Source organism: Hyla sarda, chromosome 1, assembly GCF_029499605.1.
Source record: "Hyla sarda isolate aHylSar1 chromosome 1, aHylSar1.hap1, whole genome shotgun sequence".
NCBI classification, from domain to species: Eukaryota; Metazoa; Chordata; class Amphibia; order Anura; family Hylidae; genus Hyla; species Hyla sarda.
In genome coordinates, this window is record NC_079189.1 from 50,444,340 (window position 1) to 50,464,726 (window position 20,387).

The window sequence follows — 20,387 nt, forward strand, 5'->3', positions numbered from 1 at the left end:
CTATGTATCTCATATCTATCTATCTATCTATGTCATGTCTATCTATCTCATATCTATCTATCTCATATCTATCTATCTTCTATCTCATATCTATCTATATCATATTTATGTATCTCATATCTATCTATCTATCTATTTCATATCTATCTATCTCATATCTATCTATCTATCTCATATCTATCTATCTCATATCTATCTATCTCCTATTCTGTTCAATACTTCAAGCCAAACTCATGGGGCCCTTCTTAGGCAATATATTGCTGTGTAGTGTAAAGATAGAAACAAGCAGCGTCCCTTTTTTTTGGGCCAAAGTGCATCTTTAACATAGCCAAAAATGGTGATCTAGAAAACACTATATTTATCTGCAGAAATAGTATTATTTCTGGGTAAAGCCACAAGTCAGAATGTCTTGTAGACATCATGCAGCCATATGTCTCTACCCTGGCCATACATATTAGATTATTGTCATTGGAATAGATTGATTTAATCTATATAGGCGCCTCCCTCCTCCCCCCTGACAGATAATGCCAAATTTCCAGCTCTCGGGGGACATGAGCTGCCGCCAGAGATGTCTGGCACTGAGCCAAGCATGGATATGTATGAGAACGACCAGCTTCATTGTATTGCTTAAGAAAGGCCCAATGAGTTTTGGATGAAACGTCAAACATATGGGGGAATCCCGATTTTTTGTTTCTTTGCATTCCTTGTGTATCTATCACTCTCATTATCTATAAACTCTTTCTATATAGTGATACAACAGTTGTATAGATTTCCATATTGCTTATTCCTGACCATTATCATCACACATTATTAGTGTCTGATGCTATAATGGATACGGTCTTATTTTTTAGATGTTTTTGTAATGTCTGTACCTGGGTCCGGTGGCAGATCCTGTTCCTGCGGGTGTGGGTACAGCACTCAGCTCCCAATGTCTATGACCCAGACTATTCCATTAATAAAAGCTGTAGAGGAATTATCTGGATTTTCCAGTTCAGTCTTTTCTGTCGTTTCCAGGGATATGGAGAAATTACAGAATTAATGTTCTGTTTAAAACATATTTTGGTATAATTCATACCAGGTTCCTAAATGTGTGGACACATGGAGGTGATGGTAGCTGAACCTCAGCCTAGTGACATATATATAGTCCAGGGAGTGAACAGTGCGGGGCTGCGTGATTTCTTACTGTTAATATCTGTTCCATGTCCACCCCGGAGTTCTCCAGACTGAAAATATATGTGATGTCACAGGGGATTTCCTGACTGAAATCCCCCCCATAATCCTACAATAGTTTACAGCATGTTATCTGCCTGCAATCTGCTTGTGATGTCACAGCAGCTATCCTACTGAAACACACGTGATGTCACAGCAGCTATCCTACGAAAACACACGTGATGTCACAGCAGCTATCCTACGAAAACATGTGATGTCACAGCAGCTATCCTACGAAAACATGTGATGTCACAGCAGCTATCCTACGAAAACATGTGATGTCACAGCAGCTATCCTACGAAAACACACGTGATGTCACAGCAGCTATCCTACGAAAACACACGTGATGTCACAGCAGCTATCCTACGAAAACATGTGATGTCACAGCAGCTATCCTACGAAAACACACGTGATGTCACAGCAGCTATCCTGAAACACACGTGATGTCACAGCAGCTATCCTGAAACACACGTGATGTCACAGCAGCTATCCTACTGAAACACACGTGATGTCACAGCAGCTATCCTACTGAAATGCACGTGATGTCACAGCAGCTATCCTACTGAAACACACGTGATGTCACAGCAGCTATCCTGAAACACACGTGATGTCACAGCAGCTATCCTGAAACACACGTGATGTCACAGCAGCTATCCTGAAACACACGTGATGTCACAGCAGCTATCCTGAAACACATGTGATGTCACAGCAGCTATCCTGAAACACATGTGATGTCACAGCAGCTATCCTGAAACACATGTGATGTCACAGCAGCTATCCTACGAAAACACACGTGATGTCACAGCAGCTATCCTGAAACACATGTGATGTCACAGCAGCTATCCTGAAACACACGTGATGTCACAGCAGCTATCCTACTGAAACACATGTGATGTCACAGCAGCTATCCTACTGAAACACATGTGATGTCACAGCAGCTATCCTGAAACACACGTGATGTCACAGCAGCTATCCTACTGAAACACACGTGATGTCACAGCAGCTATCCTACTGAAACACACGTGATGTCACAGCAGCTATCCTACTGAAACACACGTGATGTCACAGCAGCTATCCTACTGAAACACACGTGATGTCACAGCAGCTATCCTACTAAAACACACGTGATGTCACAGCAGCTATCCTACTGAAACACACGTGATGTCACAGCAGTTATCCTACGAAAACACATGTGATGTCACAGCAGCTATCCTACTAAACCACACATGTGATGTCAGAGCAGCTATCCTACTAATCCCCACACGTGTTGTCACAGCAGCTATCCTACTGAAACACACGTGATGTCACAGCAGCTATCCAACTAAAACATGTGATGTCACAGCAGCTATCCTACTGAAACACACGTGATGTCACAGCAGCTATCATACTAAAACACATGTGATGTCACAGCAGCTATCCTACTAAAACACATGTGATGTCACAGCAGCTATCCTACTAAAACACACGTGATGTCACAGCAGCTATCCTACTAAAACACACGTGATGTCACAGCAGCTATCCTACTAAAACACATGTGATGTCCCAGCAGCTATCCTACTAAAACACATGTGATGTCCCAGCAGCTATCCTACTAAAACAAATGTGATGTCACAGCAGCTATCCTACTAAAACACATGTGATGTCACAGCAACTATCCTACTGAAACACACGTCATGTCACAGCAGTTATCCTACTGAAACACACATGATGTCACAGCAGTTATTCTACGAAAACACATGTGATGTCACAGCAGCTATCCTACTAAACCACACATGTGATGTCAGAGCAGCTATCCTACTAATCCCCACACGTGTTGTCACAGCAGCTATCCTACTGAAACACGTGATGTCACAGCAGCTATCCTGAAACACACGTGATGTCACAGCAGCTATCCTACTAAAACACATGTGATGTCACAGCAGCTATCCTACTAAAACATGTGATGTCACAGCAGCTATCCTACTAATACACACATGTGATGTCCCCACAGCTATCCTACTAAAACACATGTGATGTCACAGCAGCTATCCTACTAAAACACATGTGATGTCATAGCAGCTTAGCTGACAGAAACACACGTGATGTCACAGCAGCTATCCTACTAATACACACATGTGATGTCACAGCAGCTATCCTACTAAAACACATGTGATGTCATAGCAGCTTAGCTGACAGAAACATATTTGTATTGTCATAAAAACTTAAAACCCACTTGTGATGGACACTAAAATTGATGAAAGGGCCCTGTGGCTTATAGTGATATTGGGCACCTGGTCTTTAATTTAACACATTGGCTGGTACCTTTTTTGGGCACTGTGTCTTTCCATGTTATTTGAGGTTAGCATTGTTATGGGAGCACTTTACTGAATCTGTTGTGGAGGTCTTTTGTAGCTCTATGTGTAATGTAAATAACGTTGACTGGTCCATTTTAATGGGCAGTCTAGCTTACCTCACTGTTCTTTAATAAATTGTCTGGTACCATTATATTGGGCACCATGACCTGTGATGTCATTATGGGACCTTTTGAGGCTGACATTGTTATGGGAGCACTGTGACTGACTCTGTCGACTGTGAGCGGCCATTGCTGACAAAATGTGGTATAACATGCCCCCCTATTCTATTTAACTGAACGGGACACTGGATAATACAAGTTGTACCAAGTCTTCCAGGAGAACTGATGTCCAGTCCTCTGTCATATTTATAATGTAGATCAGTGCTGTTCCATTCATTTTATCTCCATGCAGGATGAAGGGGTTAAAGTGAAGTGCTGTATAGCTAGAAGTACAGTGACAGGTTAGTGGGGGTAATATAGCAGCTCCTCCAGTATACAGCCATAACATGACAGACCCCCACCATGCAGTTGTTATAATATAGTTGCAGTGATGGACTGCATGTCACAGTATAACCAGTGTGGGGTTAAGTGCTTTGTATTAGTGTATTATATAATGTAGTGAAAGCCGGCATTATAATGGCTGCCTTCGCCGTGCCGCTCCAGAGGCTGCCTATTTTCCTGTCAGCGAGCCTCGACTGCTGTTTCATTATCTTCCTCCGGGATAATTCCACAAAAGTGAAGTCCTACGCTGGGTACTTATATTGTCATCCGTGGTTACTCCTCAGAATGTCTCTATTTCAGTGCACGTGGTACAATGGGACACATTTTTTAAAATAGCGTCTCTCACTAAAGTGTCGCACACTCCTTTCACATGGATGGATGAAAATTTTATTCTTTAGATTGGATTACAGAACGAAGAAAAAACGGTAACCCGCACTCACCGATAGGCTTCCGTATTGATATTTATCATGGAAATTAAAGGGGTGCTCCACCCCTAGACATCTTTGGATAGGGGATAATATGTCTGATCGCGGGGGTCCTGCCGCTAGGGACCCCTGTGATCTCTCTGCTTCATTTACAGCATCAGGTGCAGCGCGGGAGGCTCATGACCTCACAGCTGCACCACGCAATGCAAGTCAATGGGAGGGGGCGTGACTGTAGTCACGCCCCCTCCCATAGACTTGCATTGAGGGGGTGTGGTGTGACCGTGACGTTGCAAACCTCCGCCCCACGTCGCCATTCATCTAGCACGGAGCGAAGTTCGCTCCGTGTACCGGTTATCTGGGGTGCCGCAGCCGAGATCGCGGGGGTCCCCAGCGGTGGAACCCCCGTGATCAGACATCTTATCCCCTATCCTTTCGAATAGGGGATAAGATGTCTAGTGGGGGAGTACTCCGGTGGAAAACTTTTAAATTTTATTTTTTTTAAATCAACTGGTGCCAGAAAGTTAAACAGATCTGTAAATCACTTCTATTAAAAAAAATCTTAATCCTTCCAGTACTTATTAGCTGCTGAATACTACAGAGGAAACTCTTTTCTTTTTGGAACACAGAGCTCTCTGCTGAATCACGAGCACAGTGCTCTCTGCTGACATCTCTGTCCATTTTAAGAACTGTCCAGAGTAGCAGAATATCCCCATAGCAAACATATGCTGCTCTGGACAGTTCCTAAAATGGACAGAGATGTCAGCAGAGAGCACTGTGCTCGTGATGTCAGCAGAGAGCTCTGTGTTCCAGTTTTCCACCAGAGCACCCCTTCAAGTGTCAGACCACTGAACAATTGGGATTCTGCCAAAAGAACAACCATGTTCATTCTTTCAGAAGAATCCAGATTTACCTCTGAAATTCCGCCACAGAACTTGGAGGTTTACACAGTGCAGCAGAGTTCTCTTGAAAATAGGAAGCTTCTAATAAGCATGGACCCTTATTTAAAGGGGTACTCTGGTGGAAAACTTTTTTTTTTTTTTATATATTTTTTTTAAATCAACTGGTGCCAGAAAGTTAAACAGATTTGTAAATCACTTCTATTAAAAAATCTTAATCCTTCCAGTACTTATTAGCTGCTGAATACTACAGAGGAAATTCTTTTCTTTTTGGAACACAGTGCTCTCTGCTGACATCATGACCACAGTGCTCTCTGCTGACATCTTTGTCCATTTTAGGAACTGTCCAGAGGAGCATATGTTTTCTATGGGGATTTTCTCCTACTCTGGACAGTTCTTAAAATGGACAGAGATGTCAGCAGAGAGCACTGTACTCGTGATGTCAGCAGAGAGCTCTGTATTTCCCCAAAAAAAAAAATCTTAATCCTTCCAACAGCTAATAAGTACTGGAAGGATTAAGATTTTTTAATAGAAGTAATTTACAAATCTGTTTAACTTTCTGGCACCAGTTAATAAAAATAAATAAATAAATAAATAAATAAAAAAAAGGCACCGGAGTACCCCTTTAAAGGACTTTCCATTTATGACTATGTTTTTGCTGTTGTGTCGTAAAATTCTTGATTTAGTTCACAAGACTCATCCGTTACATTCATAAAGAACACATGTACGTCATGGCCAGCACCTACAAACCTTCCTCATTGCTTCTTATTGATAAAAATCCATTGAAGGCCAAAATTAGCTCTTTGCATTTCCCCTACAGTACATATCCACTTCTCATTGCCATTTTGGAAGCTCTGAAGTTCCTGTATCTAGGGGTGTCTTCCATAAAGCTGTATTATGAAGATCTGCTCTGATTCCATTGGTAGGTAGCCAGTAAGCCGGTATCATATGGGGTGATGCCACCATGCTGGCACTTTGGGATATACAGGAGTCCCTCAAGTTACAATATTAATGGGTTCCAGGACGACCATTGTATGTTGAAACCATTGTATGTTGAGGCCATAACTCTATGGAAACCTGGTAATTGGTTCTGAAGCCCCCAAAATGTCATCCAAAAATAGGAAAAAGTGAGGATTAAAGATAAATAAGTAGATAACTAATATAGATAAAGCAAATCCTTATATATAAAAGTAATAAAGATCTGCTGGGAGCTATAAATCACTGTCTATGTCAGTGTTTCCCAAGCAGGGAGCCTCCAGCTGTTACAAAACTACAACTCCCAGCATGCCAGGACAGCCTTCGGCTGTCTCTGTAGTTTTGCAACAGCTGGAGGCACCCTCTTTGGGAAACACTGGTCTATGTAGAGGACAGAAGCTTCTTCAGGGTTCTGTACAGTACACGCAGTGTCCTAAAAAAAAAGGAAAATGGAGCCGCCCTCACCTGGTGTCCAAAGGAGCAGCTAACCCTGGTACAGGTAAAGAGTACAGAACATGTAATACCTCCCTGTACTGTAGGAGGTGCTACCAGACACCAGTCAGTGCATGCGCTTCAGTAATACAGGTGTTTTACCAGTGAAATATCCATTCTGATTGGTCGGTTCTTTCAGCCATTGACACGTTTCACAGATTCCATAGCTTTGTATGTTGAGTCTGGTTTCAAGTTACAATGGTCCAGAAAAGACCATTGTATGTTGAGGCCATTGTAAGTTGAGGGATCACTGTAATAGCCAGTGATGTTGGTGGCATTCAGGACAGATCCAGTTTATTAGAAAATCACCAATTGGGCTCAAGATATGTTAAAACTTATCTTTTACTTGAATAAAACATAAAACTGATACAAAATGTTAGCACAAAACACAAACACAAAAAGAATAGAAAACAGCACCATTAGATGCCAAGGGAAAGGGGAAAGGGTACAGGTGAGTATCTACTCTATAGAAATCCCTGCCTCATCAATATAGACCTCCTATTTCTAGGTGTGGATAGGGGGATGAGGGACAACATAACAACACAATATTATATTGATATTAGTGGTAGGCCTCTCATGTATTTCTATAGAGTAGATACTCACCTGTACCCTTTCCCCTTTCCCTTGGCATCTAATGGTGCTGTTTTCTATTCTTTTTGTGTGCTATCATTTTGTATCACTTTTATGTTCTATTCAAGTAAAAGCTAAGTTTTAACATATCTTGAGCCTAATTGGTAATTTTCTAATAAACTGGATCAATTCATATTAGTCACCAAGGGGTCTATATACCATTTGGGACCTGAATCCCCTTGACTCATTTCTATATACAGTGGTCCCTCAACATACGATGGTAATCCGTTCAAAATGGACCATCGTTTGTTGAAACCATCGTATGTTGAGGGATCCGTGCAATGTAAAGTATAGAACTGTGGTCTACAACCTGCGGACCTCCAGATGTTGCAAAACTACAACACTCAGCATGCCCAGACAGCCAACGGCTGTCCGGGCATGCTGGGAGTTGTAGTTTTGCAACATCTGGAGGTCCGCAGGTTGAAGACTACTGGTATTGGAGGTTGTACTCACCTGTCCCCGCCGCTCCGGACCGTCACCGCTGCCCTGGATGTCGCCCTCCATCGCTGTCGCTGCGTCCCCGGGGTGTCCCCGACGCTCTGGCAAGTCCTCTGCTTCTCCGACATCCTCGCTCTCCGTCGCCGCCATCACGTCGCTACGCACGCCGCTCCTATTGGATGACGGGACGGCGTGCGCAGTGACGTGATGACAATGATGGAGAGCGCTGACGATGCAGGGGATCCCGAAGAGGATGCACCGGAGCCCCGAGGACAGGTAAGTGATCGTCAGCGAACCACACGGGGCCCCGTAAACGGCTATCCGGTGGCAGCTGAAGCAGTCTGCGCTGCCGGATAGCCGTTTATGCGATGGCCCCGACATACAAAAGCATCGTATGTTGTTGCTGCCTTCAACATGCGATGGCCTCTGAGAGACCATCGTATGTTGAAATGATCGTATGTCGGGGCCATCGTAGGTCGGGGGGTCACTGTATTGTGATGGCATTCAGGACGGCTCCCCCCTCTACTAACATCTCTCCTAAATAAAGCTCAATGAGAAGTGAAACCTGACTGAACGCACTGGAACTATCGCTTGGTTACTTTTTGTTCCCTCGAATTCTGAAGATACAAGTTTATTTTTGTTTGTGTGCACTGGAAAGTACTGTCCATATCGCTTTCTATTGCTGTGGTTGTTGTGCCTTGTTTTAGGACAGATCATATGAGGCTTTTAATTCCTCCAGAAGAGGCTCGGAGTAACAAGAGCTTAAAGGTGTTATCCACCATAAGGTAATTTTAGTACGTACCTGGCAGACAGTAATGGACATGCTTAGGAAGGATCTGCGCTTGTCTTGGGGCTAAATGGCTACGTTGTGAGTTTACCATAACACTGTGGCTAGCTTTTTGTGAACTTGTCTTTCCTGTTTGACTTATGTTTTTTTTTTAACTACAAATCCCACAATTCCATTTTCCTCCCTCCCACACATCAACCACCCCACCCATTGAAACAAAAGACCTGTGGTTTTCAATCAGGGTGCCTACAGCTGTTGCATTAGTTGCAGACTGATCTCCCACCCACTGAAGCAGACAGGCTCCCTGTCATCACCTGACTAGTGAGTCAGGTCTCGGCCGCAATGCAAGCTGGGAAAATCCGAGACAGCAGTCATTTTGTATGCTGAAAATACATCTCTTCAGACAGGACTATAACATTCATTAAATGGCCCCAACATATCCCCAACATATCCCCAACATATCCCCAACATATACCCAACATATACCCAACATATCCCCAACATATCCCCAAAATATCCCCACACCTCTTGTTTGAATAGTTATTGTGTAATTTTATGTCTGATACTTGTCTTTGTTTGTACCCCATAATTGTAAGCGCTGCTGAATCTGTAGGCGCCATATAAATAAAATTATTATTATTATTATTATGCCCGTAAAAATAAATATTGGGGTGAAAATCACATAAGAATTGTGAGAAAACCGTCACACACAGGTACAGACACTATATTATGTACTACACTAAAATAAAAAAAAATCCTGGAATACCCCTTTAAAATTAGGCGCCAGTGTTTTACATGGTAAAGAATTACTGCTACTACTATAACAGCGATTCTGTCATCAGTATCACCCGCACTAACCTGTTGGCACTGATGGAAATCATACTTACCAATCTTTTGTCTGTGGCTTCCTTCTTCTGCCCACGTACCCATTACCGTATCCAGAAAACCAGGGATTACAGAAGATCGTAAGTATGATGGACAGTGTCACCCGGACTATAACCCTGTACCAACAGGTTAGTGCGAGTTATACTGATGACAGTAGGCATGTGGTCTGCCCATCAAAGTGCTATATAAATTCTCCTGAAATTAACCTGCCAGACATTTACCAAAAGGACATACTTTAGGCATGCGTCTGCCCCATATAGATCAGAAGAGGAAGTCTTTATCACCAGATGTATCCTGCCATATGGCCAATCATAGTGTGCATGGACTTACCAGTCCTACATATTAGTCCCTGGAAAGGCAGGTGACATAAATGGCTTTTGAAAGTCAAAAACAATAGCCTGAGGGTGTCTGGCAATATATACCTTTGGGATGTGGTGGAACAAAAGATTCACATCATCTACATCAAATGTATATCAACTGCGTGATGTCATCATGTTCATATGGACCAGAATCTCTGATGAATGTTTCCAGCACCTTTTAGAACAGAGTTTCCCAACCAGGATGCCTCCAGCTGTGGCAAAACTACAACTCCCAGCACGCCCGGACAGCCTTTGGCTATCTATTTACCTCATATCTATCTATGTCATATCTATCTATCTATCTATGTCATATCTATATATCTCATATCTATCTATCTATCTATCTCATATCTATCTATCTATCTCATATCTATCTATCTCATATCCATCTATCTATCTCATATCTATCTCATATCTATCTATCTATCTATCTATCTATGTCATATCTATCTATCTCATATCTATATATCTCATATCTATCTCATATCTATCTATCTATCACATATCTATCTATCTCATATCTATCTATCTATCTTATATCCATCTATCTCATATCCATCTATCTATCTATCTCATATCCATCTATCTATGTCATATCTATCTATCTATCTATCTCATATCTATCTATCTAATATCTATTTACCGTATCTCATATCTATCTATCTCATATCTATCTATCTCTCATATCTATCTATCTCATATCTATCCATCTCATATCTATCCATCTCATATCTATCCATCTCATATCTATCCATCTCATATCTATCCATCTCATATCTATCTATCTCATATCTATCTATCTATCTATCTCATATCCATCTATCTATCTCATATCCATCTATCTATCTCATATCCATCTATCTATCTCATATCCATCTATGTCATATCTATCTATCTATCTCATATCTATCTATCTCATATCTATCCATCTCATATCTATCTATCTATCTATCTATCTCATATCTATCTCATATCTATCTATCTCATATCTATCTCATATCTATCTATCTGTCTCATATCTATCTATCTCATATCTATCTATCTATCTATCTCATATCTATCTAATATCTATCTCATATCTAACCAAAAAATAAGTTGGCCAGCACTATTGATTCCAAACTATAAGGCTGGGTTCACACCACGTTTTCTTAAATACGGTTCCCGTATACGGTTGGGAGGAGGGGGGGGGCTTAATCGCGGCGCCCGCACTCAGACGTATAGGGGAACCGTATTTAATGCAAGTCTATGAGCCGACTGGAGTGAAACGCAGCCTCCGGTCGGCTTCGTTTACGGCCGTATGCGGTTTCCCGACCGCAGGCAAAAACGTGGTCGCGGGCGCCGCGATTAAGCCCCGCCCCCCCTCCTCCCAACCGTATACGGGAACCGTATTTAAGAAAACGTGGTGTGAACCCAGCCTAATATGGACCTGGCTTACAGGTGCAGGCTACTAGGCTAAATATACAGCAACAGGAGAATACAGCAGCACACTGCTAGCACAAAGAAAATTGGCCCAGGCTTTCTGTGACAGATTTTCAGGAGCAGTCAATCAGGTCTGTGGCCTATTTTCTGTAGCGTACTTTACGTTGTCAAAAATCTGCCACGAAGAGCCCGCCCCAATTCAAACTCGCAGCGGGAAACACGCAATAAAATCTGCCTGTGTGAACGAGCCCTTAATGTTTATTCCAGCCCTTAAAGGTGTATTGCAGGAAAAAACTTTTGTTTTTTTTAATATCAACTGGCTCCAGAAAGTTAAACAGATTTGTAAATGACTTCTATTCAAAAAATCTTAATCCTTTCAATAATTATCAGCTGCTGAAGTTGAGTTGTTTTCTGTCGGGCAACAGTGCTCTCTGCTGACATCTCTGCTTGTCTCGGGAACTGCACAGAGTAGAAGAGGTTTGCTATGGGGATCTGCTTCTAAACTGGGCGGTTCCCGAGACACGTGTCATCAGAGAGCACTTAGACAGAAAAGAACAACTCAACTTCAGCAGCTCATAAGTACTGAAAGGATTAAGAATTTTTATAGAAGTAATTTACATATCTGTTTAACTTCCTGGAGCCAGTTGATATATATATAAAAAAAGTGTTTTCATGGGTAACCCCTTTAAAAACCTATCCCCTATCCACAGAGCTCTGGTATCTCCGGTTCTCCTCTATACTATACAGGGAGTGTGTGCTGACCTCACTGCTCCATGCAGTCGGTGCCCTGTTCTGGAGATTGCCGGGGGCCTGACCTCTAGGACATTTATTCCCTATCCAATGGATAGGGTATATGTTTTTAGGCACTGCAATACCCCTTAAGGTTACGGTCACACGTAGCTCATGTGCAGCGAATTTCCCACAGCTGAAATTCTACTTGCATATTTTCTGCTGCAAAATTTCACAAGCGGAATTTCTGCAGCGGAAAATCTGCAAATGATTTATGTTGCTACCCATTGAAGTCATTGGGTTCTGCTTCGGATTTCCCGCTGCGGAAAATTCACTTGCGGAAATTCAGCTTTGGGGAAAATGGTATATGTGACCCTACCCGTTATATCCAGCCCCAGGCTCCCCAGCATTTTTTCCCCTTCTGTAGGCCACCAGTGCAGATAATAAAGTCAAGACTGCTGCTTAGTGTGTTATTGGAGTATACATGCTTAATTATCATTAATCATGAATTAATATTCATTTTAAAGTGTATAATGCTATCATATTCCACAGGGCTGTACAGAGATTGTCATCACTCACATCGATTCCACTGCCCAATGGGGCTCACTATCTACATTACGAATGACCATATCAGTATATTTTTATAGTTTGGGAGGAAACATAATTAGGGAACGTTCACACGTACAGGATCCTGCGCAGATTTGATGCGCAGGCTTTGTAACTGCAGATTAGAAGCTGCGCTCAGTCATTTAGTTTACATTGAAATCTGCAGCAAAAAATCCTGTGCATCAAATCTGCATATGTGTGAACGTACCCTTATACTGTATTTCTATACCTAAAGGGGTACTCCGGTGAAAACTATTTTTTTTTCTTCATATCAACTAGCTCCAGAAAGTAAAACAGATGTCTAAATGACTTATATTTAAAAATCCTTCCAGTACTTATCAGCTGCTGTATACTACAAAGAAAGTTGAGTAGTTCTCATCAGTCTGACCACAGTGCTCTCTGCTGACACTTCTGCCCGTTTCAGGAACTGTCCAGAGCAGGGGCAAATCCCCATATCAAACATATGCTGCTCTGGACAGTTCCTGACACAGACAGAGTTGGCAGCAGAGAGCACTGTGGTCAGACTGAAAAGAACTACATAACTTCCTCTCTGGAGCATACAGCAACAGCTAAGTACTGGAAGGATCAAGATTTTGTAATAGAAATCATTTACAAATCTGTTTAACTTTTTGGCATCAGTTAATGTGGAAAAAAATAAAAATAAAAATAGTTTTCCTACGGAGTACCCCTTTAAGTGATTTTGGTCTTCAAGGCGTTGCTGGAAGTTGTAGTTTTGCAACAGCTGGGGGCACCCTGGTTGAGAAGCACTAACCTAAAAGCAACAAGTTATCAGGATGTACATAAGACAGATTATCAATTCACTTCTGCCTCATCTGGACCAAGTTTCAAGCATTGTCTAATGGATCCTCTACACTATTCAAAAAAAATAAAGGGAACACTAAGATAACACATCCTAGATCTGAATGAATGAACTAATAGTATGAAATACTTTCGTCTTTACATAGTTGAATGCGCTGACAGCAAAATCACACAAAAATGATCAATGGAAAATCAAATGTATCAACCCATGGAGGTCTGGATATGGAGTCACACTCAAAATCACAGTGGAAAACCACACTACAGGCTGATCCAACTTTATGTAATGTCATTAAAATAAGTCACAATGAGGCTCAGTAGTGTGTGTGGCCTCCACGTGCCCATATGACCTCCCTACAATGCCTGGGCATGCTCCTGATGAGGTGGTGGATGGTCTCCTGAGGGATGTTCTTCCAGACCTGGACTAAAGCATCCTCCAACTCCTGGACAGTCTGTGGTGCAACGTGGCATTGGTGGAGGGAGGGAGACATTATTATGTCCCAGATGTGCTCAATCGGATTCAGGTCTGGGGAACGGGCGGGCCAGTCCATAGCATCAATGTCTTCCTCTTGCAGGAACTGCTGACACACTCCAGCCATATGAGGTCTAGCATTGTCTTGCATTAGGAGGAACCCAGGGCCAACCGCACCAGCATATGGTCTCACAAGGGGTCTGAGGATCTCATCTCGGTACCTAATGGCAGTCAGGCTACCTCTGGCAACACATGGAGGGCTGTGCGGCCCCCCAAAGAAATGCCACCCCACACCATTACTGACCCACTGCCAAACCGTACATGCTGGAGGATGTTGCAGGCAGCAGAACGTTTTCCACAGCGTCTCCAGACTCTGTCACGTCTGTCACATGTGCTCAGTGTGAACCTGCTTTCATCTGTGAAGAGCACAGGGCGCCAGTGGCGAATTTGCCAGTTTTGGTGTTCGCTGGCAAATGACAAACGTCCTGCACGATGTTGAGGATGTCGGGCCCTCATACCACCCTCATGGAGTCTGTTTCTGACCGTTTGAGTGGACACATGCACATTTGTGGCCTGCTGGAGGTCATTTTGCAGGGCTCTGGCAGTGCTCCTTCTGCTCCTCTTTGCACAAAGGCGGAGGTAGCGGTCCTGCTGCTTGTTGTTTCCCTCCTACGGCCTCCTCCACGTCTCCTCATGTACCGGCCTGTCTCCTGGTAGCGCCTCCATATTTTGGACACTACGCTGACAGACACAGCAAACCTTCTTGCCACAGCTCGCATTGATGTGCCATCCTGGATGAGCTGCACTACCTGACCCACTTGTGTGAGATGTAGACTCCGTCTCATGCTACCACTAGAGTGAAAGCACCGCCAGCATTCAAAAGTGACCAAAACATCAGCCAGGAAGCATAGGAACTGAGAAGTGGTCTGTGGTCACCACCTGCAGAACCACTCCTTTATTAAGGGTGTCTTGGTAATTGCCTATAATTTCCACCTGTTGTCTGTTCCATTTGCACAACATCATGTATAATTGTCAATCAGTGTTCTTCCTGAGTGGACAGTGGGATTATACAGAAGTGTCATTGACTTGGAGTTACATTGTGTTAAGTGTTCCCTTTACTTTTTTTAAGCAGTGTATGTAATCCCCATAATTTTTGGCTCATATCTCCCCAGACCAGAGGATGTATTTTCCCCCTTAGTATCTAGGGTGCGTCCCTCGCTTCCCCTCGCAGTCCTGACACATTTATGAAGTCACCTTAGAAGAATTCCTCTCGGATGAGACACACTCAGATAAGCTCTCGCAGTAACATAGCTGAACAAGTCCTTTCAGATATCCCCTCGAAAAATATCATATTCATGTTTCCCTGCTGGTTATATTGCTGGACAACCAGAGTGGACAAAGAGGGACGGGTATCACTCATCGCAGCCAATCAGATTCCAGCTCTTATTTCACTATTGCAGGTCAGAGAATAAAAGATGTGATCTGATTGGCTCAACAATTCCTCCAGTTTAGGTCACTACAAGGATTGGTACATAGGGTCCTATGCACTCTGACTAAATTCCTCGCTGAATCTGTTCACACTGAGGATAAAACGGGGAAAAGGTGTAAGGCCGCTCTACTTGAATTTCCGAGCAGAAATTCCGTAGGCTAGGTTCAGACTACGGAATCTCCGGGCAGAAAATTTCCGCCCGGAGATTCTGAGTGCGGCCAGAGCTGATTGAATCAGTCGGCGCTAGGACCGTGCGGACACTGCAGTCTCCAATAGACTGCAATGTGTTCCACGCGGATTTCCGCCTGAAGAAACCCCTTTCTTCAGGCGGAAATTTCCAAGCGGATTTTCCGTTCACAAATTCCGCTTCACAAATTCCGAAGTGTGAATTTGTGAATGGAAACCCATTCACTACACTATACATTTTAGCAAGCGGAATTTCCGCCTGCAATTTAAAAGCGGAATTGCAGGCAGAAATTCCGTAGTCTGAACCTAGCCTTATAGTCACTGTCTTCTGCCAGTTTGCTTAATATTTAATGCAGAATTTCTTAGAAATAGCCGTTTCTGGGAAAGTTGGGTGACTGCCAGTATGGGCACCATTACAGGTTCCATGGGGCTGGCTTTCCTAGACTTCCAAATGGGAAATCTTTCTAGTTACTATATAGTGCTAAAAATCTGACCACCATTTAAAATATACACATGGGCCTTCACTCAGCTTTTCTAGATTACTGAATGGAAAATCTTCCTAGTTATACAGTGATTCTAAGCTGAGTGGCAGTAAATCTTCCACATGGCCCATCGCTCAGCTTTCCTAGACTCCTGAATGGGAAATCTTTCAAACAGAGTTTACTCATGAATCTTCACTCAGCTTTCCTTGACTCCTAGGCAAATCTTAGGAAAACTGAGTTAAATGTGTTATCAAAGAATAGAAAAACAGAGCTAATTTCTTCCAAAAATAGCACCACCCCTGTTTTCAGGTTCTGTGTGGTATTACAACTTGGCTCCATTCACTTTAATGGAAGCAAGTTGCAATACTGCACACAACCTGTGGACAGGGGTGGCACTGTTTTTGAAATAAATCAGCTCTGGTTCTCTAATCTTTGATAACCCATTTAAGGGCCATGTGTAAACTGTAACTTTCCCCAGATTTGTATCCCTATATAGCTAGGAAGATTTCCCATCAGGAGTCTTGAAAAGCTTAAAGGGGTACTCCACTGGAAAACATTTTCTTTTAAATTAACTGGTGCCAGAAAGTTAAACAGATTTGTAAATTACTTCTATTAAAAAATCTTAACCCTTCTAGGACTTATTATTAGCTGCTGTATGCTCCACAAGAAGTTATTTTCTTTTTGAATTTCCTTTCTGCCTGACCACAGTGCTCTCTTCTGACACCTCTGTCCATTTTAGGAACTGTCCAGAGGAGGATAAGTTTTCCATGGGGATTTGCTTCTACTCTGGACAGTTCCTGAAATAGACAGAGGTGTCAGCAGAGAGCACTGTGGTCAGGCAGCAAGGAAATTCTAAAAGAAAAGTACTTCCTGTGGATCATAACAGCAGCTGATAACTACTGGAAGGATTAAGATTTTTCAATAGAAGTAATTTACAAATCTGTTTAACTTTCTGGCACCAGTTGATTTAAGACTTTTCTTTCCCCAGTGGAGTACCCCTTTAATGTCATTACTTCCGTGTAGTGAACTAAGCAGCAGAATCCCATTGCGATATCCGCGCGGAAATTCCGTAGTGTGAACGGACCCTTATTGTGCCCAGATCGGTAGCACTATATAACTAGGAAGATTCAAGGAACGCTAAGTGACAGCCCCTGTAAAAGATTGAAAGGGGTTATGTGGGATTAAAAAAAACACAGCTGCTCACTTCCAAAAACAGCGCCACATCTGTCCTCAGGTTGTGTGAGGTATTGCAGCTTAATTTCTATTGAATGGAGTCGAGTTGCGTTACCATACTCTGCCTGAGAACAGGTGTGGTGCTGTTTTTGAAAGAAACCTTCCGCCGGAATCTGGTAGTGAAAGCCCATAATCAGTGTTTTCCAAACAGTGTGCCTCCAGCTGTTGCAAAACTGCAACTCCCAGCATGCCCGGACAGCCAAAGGCTGTCCGGGCATGCTGGGAGTTGTAGTTTTGCAACAGCTGGAGGCACACTGTTTGGAAAACACTGCCATAAGTCAGTAGGGCTTTGATTTTCTGTGCTTATATTCGATACAGGAAGGAATTTTCGTAGTGTGAACAAGTCCTTGCATCATACACATGGCCCTTTACTCAGCTTTCCTAGGCTCCTGAGTGGTAAACCACCATAGTTATATTGTGATATCAATCGGTCACCATTGCACATTCCACGGCTGCGGCCACTCAGCTTTCCTGGATTCCTGAAGGGCAAATCTTTCTAGCCTTGTACTGATTCATACCTGACACTTACCTGGGAGCACATACCTGGAGAGCAGGAAGGTAGGTCTGTCACCAGGTGAGGACAGCCCCTACACTGTAATGTTACACCGTCTGATGTGCAGCAAAAGGAGGGAAATGCCCCCCAACCAAACACCCTGCTGAGATTCGGGAACCTGTGCTTGTGGAAGAAGCCGCCAGACCACCTGCCCCATCTCCTATACCCCATAATATTGGAAAAGATTGTGAATTGCTTGGCGGGCAGCTACGCCCAAACTCCCATACAGACATGCATCGTCCCTTTGGCGTAAGTGTTGTTTTATATGGATGGTCGGGGATAAGCAGCCAAGAGACGACTGGCGTCGCTTATCTCCTAAGCAAAGAAAGATTCCTAAAAAGTTGTGTTGCCTGTTAGATTGTACAGAGTCACTTAGGGGGAGATTTATCAAAACCTGTGTAGAGGAAGAGTGGTGCAGTTGCCCATAGCAACCAATCAGATCGCTTCTTTCATTTTTCACAGGTCTCTTTAAAAATGAAAGAAGCAATCTGATTGGTTGCTATGGGCAACTGCACCACTCTTCCTCTACACAGGCTTTGATAAATCTCCCCCTTAATGACTCCATACGGGCCTTATACATTATTTGTAAGGCTGCATTCACACCACGTTTTTGTAATACAGTCCCCCTATCAGGTTTTTGATGAAAAACGGATTCCTCAAAACCGGACTAAATTGTATCAAAACGTGTGTACAAATTTTAACCCGTATACAGCTAAAAAACGTATACGGTTTGAAAAAGGATGTCTGTTTGCATCCGTTTATTAAGAAAAAAAAACTATACGTTTTTAACTTTTCACTCCATTATGAATAAAGATTCACTTGTTTGATTGAAATTCAAAAATAATAAAAAAAAATGTGCAAAGTCAAAAACCGTATGGTGCAAACCGGATGGAACCGTATATATACATACAGTTCTAAACTGTTCCCATTGGCTCCCATGTTAAAAAAAAAAACAAAAACAAAAAACTTATACGGTTTAATAGTTTTTCACTCGGACCAAAAACTGTGGTAGGCTACAGTTTTGGGTACGGGAAAAAAACAGACAAAACCGTACAAGATGCAAAACGGACAAAACCTGCATCGTTTGGCATACGATTTTAAATGGAGAGTCCATGCATACGGTTTTCAATACGGTTCCGAACGGTTTTCACATTGAATATATATACGGGAACTGTATTGCAAAAAACGTGGTGTGAATGCAGCCTAATTGGACTGGACAACACAGCAGACCACGATTTTGAGTCAGGTTATAACCGCGTATACTGCCCAAATGATGTCACCAAGAGGGAGATTTATCAAAACCTGTCCAGAGGAAAAGTTGCCCAGTTGCCCATAGCAACCAATCAGCTCGCTTGTTTCATTTTTAACAAGGCCTCTGCAAAATGAAAGTAGCGATCTGATTGGTTGCTATGGGCAACTGGGCATCTTTTCCTTTGCACAGGTTTTGATAAATCTCTCCCCAGGAGACTTCTCTCCGCCACCTCTGGTTTTGCGCAAAATTGTTGCTGCACAAAACAAGAGTTTACACTATATATATATACAGTGGTCCCTCAACATACGATGGTAATCCGTTCCAAATGGACCATCTTTTGTTGAAACCATCGTATGTTGAGGGATCCGTGCAATGTAAAGTATAGGACAGTGGTCTATATCCTGCGGACCACCAGATGTTGCAAAACTACAACACCCAGCATTCCCGGACAGCCAACGGCTGTCCGGGCATGCTGGGTGTTGTAGTTTTGCAACATCTGGAGGTCTGCACGTTGAAGACCACTGGTATTGGAGGTTATACTCACGTGTCCCCGCCGCTCCGGGCCGTCACCGCTCGTCACCGCTGCCCTGGATGTCGCCTTCCATCGCTGTTGCCGCGTCCCCGGGGTGTCCCCGACGCTCTGGCAAGGCCTCTGCTTCCCCGGCATCCTCGCTCTCCGTCGCTGCCATCACGTCGCTCCTATTCGACGTGATGACGACAATGGAGAGCGCCGACGATGCAGGGTATCCCGAAGAGGACGCGCCGGAGCCCCGAGGACAGGTAAGTGATCGTCAGCACAGGGCACCGTAAACGGCTATCCGGTGGCAGCTGAAGCAGTCTGCGCTGCCGGATAGCCGTTTATGCGATGGCCCCGACATAAAAAAAGCTTCGTATGTTGATGCAGCCTTCAACATGCGATGGCCTCTGAGGGGCCATCGCATGTTGAAATTATCGTAGATCGGGGGGTCACTGTTTAAATATAGGGAAGGGCTTGCACAAGAAATTGGTGCAGGGAATGATAAACTCCCTGCCAAAAATGTGTTTACTTATAGGGTTAGTTGCCACCATTTAGATACCACATTCCCATTAGGGATTTGTCTCCATAGAGCAGTGGTCTTCAAACTGTGGACTTCCAGCTGTTGCAAACCTACAATTCTGGGCATGCTGGAAGTTGTAGTTTTACAATAGCTGGAGGTCCACAGTTTGGAGACCACAGCTGTA

At 43.2% G+C, this 20,387-nt stretch overlaps 1 protein-coding gene across 1 annotated transcript in view; it reads left to right on the forward strand.

Annotated features, from left to right (window-relative positions):
* The window catches only part of RGS12 (regulator of G protein signaling 12), a 214,013-nt gene that overhangs the window by 79,092 nt on the left and 114,534 nt on the right, over window positions 1-20,387 (forward strand). The window lies entirely within an intron of this gene.